Below are 5,051 nucleotides of genomic sequence, written 5' to 3'. Positions count from 1 at the left end.
TTATTACATGGAACTGGCTTATGCAATTGTGGGGGTAGGCAAGGTAAATCTGAAATTCATAGGGCTGAATTCTGAATTTCGGGAAGGGTAGCCTAGAACTCTCAGGCATGAACTAAAGCTGTTTCCCACCAGTGGAATTTCTCCTTTCTGAAGGAACCTCAGTTCTGCTGTTCAGATGACAGAATGCTGAAAATGATAGAATCAGCCTCCTCTGGATTATCTAGAACAGGGGTCCTCAAACTACGGCCCGCGGGCCACATGCAAATACAAATATTGTATTTGTTCCCGTTTTGTTTTTTTACTTTAAAATAAGATATGTGCAGTGTGCATAGGAATTTGTTCATAGTTTTTTTTAAAACTATAGTCCGGCCCTCCAACGGTCTGAGGGACAGTGAACTGGCCCCCTGTTTAAAAAGTTTGAGGACCCCTGATCTAGAATAATCTCCAATACTTAAAGTCAATTTATTATGGACTTTTATCATGTTGACAATATACCTTCACAGCAACACCTAGATTAGTGTTTCATTGAAAAACTAAGGCTAAAGCCTAGTCAAGTTGACACATAAAACTGACCATCATGGAACGGAGTAGATCCAGAGACATAAAATCATGGAACAGAGTGAGGAATCTCAGAGGGAAGGTAGGTGGAGGGTGGGTGGAAGGTAATCAATGAAGGAACTTGTTTGCATATATGTATAACCCATGGACACAGACAATAGGGTGGTAAAGGCCTGGGCCGGGGTTTTTTTTTGGGGGTTAATGGGGGGAAAACAGGAACATATATAATACTTTCAACAATAAAGATTTAAAAAAACAAACACACCCACAAAACTGACCATCACAGTCCATCCCTTGTCAACTTGACACTCATACACACCTTCAACTATCTTCAGGTAAAATTTTCCCTTCATGTCTGTTCTGACATCTTTGTTTTAATGGGAAGTTCTAGGACTAGTCCCTCAATCCTTCTCAGGGATATCAGGCATTTTCCCATGACCCTGCTACCTTCCCCACTCCTTCTAATCTCCTTCCTTATTAGCTTGGATCGAGCCATACTATTCCTCACTTGTTCCTGATATACAGCAATGTAAAGACTTTGAATGATGTTTCCTGCCTGGTTTCACAGCGTTGGACCAGAGACTGATTTCCTACTGATATTCTGTAGCATGAATGAGCTCGAACAATGTTATGCCAGATAAGTCACTTTATGCAGGCAGCTATTAGGGCTGCATTTGGTCTCCGTAAAGCGGCCCTCCCTATTTCCACAGTGGGTGGTGCTGCCTAAGTTTGTCCTCATCTCAACTATCTTGGCTCTATGATCATGGGGTTTGATCATGCCTTACTCTTGAGCACTGCTTCAAGTCTTGATTCTCTGATCCAGTGAAGAATTTAGGAAAGGACCAGGATTGTGGCTGTAGTATGATCTAAAATGGTCTCTTAAAAGTTTCTTCCTGCTTGGAAAAATGATAAAGAATCCCCTGGAAACATAAAAGAGAAGTATTGGTTCTGCTTCTTGATGAAATGAAAGTGAAAGTCTGCTGATTGAAAAGTAAACTAGAAAAATGGGAGGAAAAATCATCCAGGAGAACTCTATATTTTTTCAAATCCATACAAAATGTAAGATAGCTTCAGTAGGAACATAAGAATGAAAATTGTTGACATTCAAGTGTCTTAAATTTTTTTTTTTAAATCTTTATTGTTCAGGTTACATTTGTTCCTCTTTTTTTCCCCCCCATAACTCCCCTCCTCCCAGTTCCCGCCCCACCCTCCGCCCTCACTCCCCACCCACTGTCCTCATCCATAGGTGCACGATTTTTGTCCAGTCTCTTCCCGCATCTCCCATTCCCCTTTCCCCCCCCCAAGAATAGTCAGTCCATTCCCTTTCTATGTCCCTGATTCATTATAATCACCAGTTCATTCTGTAAATCAGATTATTTATTCACTTGATTCTTAGATTCACTTGTTGATAGATGCATGTTTGTTGTTCACAATTTGTATCTTTACCTTTTTCTTCTTCCTCTTCTTAAAGGATACCTTTCAGCATTTCGTATAATACTGGTTTAGTGGTGATGAACTCCTTTAGCTTTTCCTTATCTGTGAAGCTCTTTATCTGACCTTCAATTCTGAATGATAGCTTTGCTGGATAAAGTAATCTTGGTTGTAGGTTCTTGGTATTCATCACTTTGAATATTTCTTGCCATTCCCTTCTGGCCTGCCAAGTTTCTGTTGAGAAATCAGCTGACAGTCGTATGGGTATTCCCTTGTAGGTAATTGAGCCTCTTTCTCTTGCTGCTTTTAAGATTCTCTCTTTGTCTTTTGCTCTTGGCATTTTAATTATGATGTGTCTTGGTGTGGTCCTCTTTGGATTCCTTTTGTTTGGGGTTCTCTGCACTTCTTGGACCTGTAAGTCCATTTCTTTCACCAGGTGGGGGAAGTTTTCTGCCATTATTTCTTCAAATAGGTTTTCAATATCTTGCTGTCTCTCATCTTCTGGCACCCCTATAATTCGGATGTTTGTACGCTTGAAGCTGTCCCAGAGGCTCCTTACACTATCTTCGTATTTTCGGATTCTTTTTTCATTTTGCTTTTCCGGTTGGGTGTTTTTTGCTTCTTCGCATTTCAAATCTTTGACTTGATTCTTGCGCTCCTCTGGTCTGCTATTGGGTGTCTGTATAATATTCTTTATTTCAGTCCGTGTATGCTTAATTTCTAGTTGGTTCTTTATCATAACATCGAGGGTCTCATTAATTTTCGTGAGTCTCTCCTCAAGTTTATTGGCAGCTTCTTGCACGTTTTTGCAAGCCCTCAAAATTGAGTTTTTTAGCTCTGTATCCTCCATTTCTGTCATGTTTTTTTGTCTCTGCATTTTTTATGCTTTCTTGGTGCACCCCCTAGTGGTCTTTGTGTGCAGTCTTGTTCTAGTTAAGCCTTGATTGTTGTAGCTAATACTAGAGGGATTTGATCACCAGGCCGACTCAAGTGTCTTAAATATTTACAAGAATTTTTTTTAAGCAAATTCATTTGTACTTCCAAGAAGACCGTCACTTTCAGGATTGGGTGCTCCATTATCAATGTTTAATTGCTGCATTTATGCTGAGGTGTAGACAGGAATAAACATCAATGGGCACAGAAGACCAAGGTCTTCAGATCAGCAGACCCAGATCGTGCTGTGTGTGGTATTTCATGTTGTCTACCTGCTGTGTGTTTGTAAATCTTCTCATCACAGTGGTAATGCACCTTGATTCTCAATTTCATGCCCCAATGTACTTTTTCCTTAGAAAAACCTATAATTTAACTCTCTGTTTCTCTACAATAATTGTCCCCCAAATGCTATTCTATTTGCTGGTAATGAGAAAGAACATTTCCTTTGCTGGGTGCTCAATTCAGATGATTTCTTTCCTAACAGCTGGAGGGACAGAGAGCTCCCTCCTAGTAGTGGTGGCCTATGACCATTATGTGGATGTCTGCAGCCCCTTCACTATTCCACCCTCATGAGCCAGAGGGTTTTTCTCCAGCTGGTCATAAGATCTTAGGCCAGTGGCTCATTTGTGTCTCTAGTAGACACAGCATTTACTTTATGTCTCACATACTGGGAACATAATGTAATTAATCATTATTTTTGTGAACCTCCTGCAGTCTTGAAGTTGGCTTCAGTAGAAACCTATTAACCTGAGATGGCCCTCTTTGCAATGGGTGGTGTGATCCTTCTAGGTCCCTTCTCCCTTATCCTTAACTTCTACCAGAATATTATCTCTGCTGTGATTCAGATACAGTCAGGTGAGGGAAGGCTCAAGGCCGTTTCTACCTGTGGCTCTCATTTCCTTGTTTACTTTTCCTATGGCTTGACCACATTTACCTACATGCATCCAAATTCCAAGAAAATGAATGGAGGGATACAGTGGTCTGCATCCCTCCATGTTTTATTGCCATGTTTTATTCAGTCATAACATCCATTATGGATCCATTTATTTACAGCCTGAGGAACAGGAGCAAGAATTTTAAAAACCAGTTGGAAGATAGAACCTCTCAGAGACAATCCTATAAAATAAAGCCTAATATGCTAAGTTGTCCTGTCAGCCGTTCAACCAAAGTGTAATATGCCAATGGTATGTTAAGGCCCCTCAACTGCTCACTATGAAGTGCACTGACCAACAGGGGGCAGACAGTCGACCAGTCGCCATGATGTGCACTGACCACCAGGGAGCAGATGCTCCCACCGGTAGGTTAACTTGCTGCCGGGGCCCGGCCAATTGGGACTGAGTGAGATGGGCCGGACACGCCCTGGAGCCCTCCCACGGTCCCTCCCCGGCCCTGATCGTGCACCAGTGGGATCCCTTGGCCTGGCCTGCACCCTCTTGCAATCCAGGCTGAGCCCCCCCCCCCTCCCCCGTCCCAGTGAGTGCACAAATTTCATGTACCAGGCCTCTAGTGATATTTACATTGATAGAGAATTGTGGAGATGAAGACTTTCCAAAGTGGTTTGACATCTTTAACCACTTTCTCTCTGAACTATTTCTAAGTGATACATTGATAGGGGTCATGATGTACCCTGGTACATCTAAGATGTTTTTAAGTTTGATTACTGTACTTTTCTCAAGCTTCTTCTCTATAGTTATAGCTTGCCTGCCTCAAAAAAAAAAGTTTTTTGATATCCTATCTAATAATAGACAAACATGGTAATTAACCATATCTCCGCTACGCTTCCCATTGGCTAATCAGCAGGATATGCAAATTAACTGCCAACAAAGATGGCGGCCGGCAGCCAGGCAGCTGAAGCGAACAGGGGGCTTGCTTGCTCCAGTGATGGAGGAAGCCAAGGTTCCCCGCCTGCCTTGGCTGGCTATAAGCTATACTCTAAGCAACAAAGTTGCAATTATAGAAGCTAAACAAGCTCCAGATACCTGCTTTCAGCCAGCTTCGGCCTCAGAGCTGGAGCTGGCTCTCAGCTCCAGTGACGCTATAGAAGGGTAAATAAATCCCAGAATAAAAAAAAAAGAAAAAAAAAAGAGGCTGGGAGCTTCAGTTGCCTGCCAGCCTGAAAACGGCCCTCA

At 42.1% G+C, this 5,051-nt stretch overlaps 1 pseudogene; it reads left to right on the top strand.

Annotated features, from left to right (window-relative positions):
* The first annotated feature begins 1,183 nt into the window (after window positions 1-1,183).
* Window positions 1,184-5,051, top strand: part of LOC102251824 — a 5,153-nt pseudogene continuing 1,285 nt past the window's right edge.

Source organism: Myotis brandtii, unplaced genomic scaffold (assembly GCF_000412655.1).
Source record: "Myotis brandtii unplaced genomic scaffold, ASM41265v1 scaffold422, whole genome shotgun sequence".
In the NCBI taxonomy this organism is placed as follows: Eukaryota; Metazoa; Chordata; class Mammalia; order Chiroptera; family Vespertilionidae; genus Myotis; species Myotis brandtii.
This window is presented reverse-complemented; position numbering and strand designations above follow the sequence as displayed.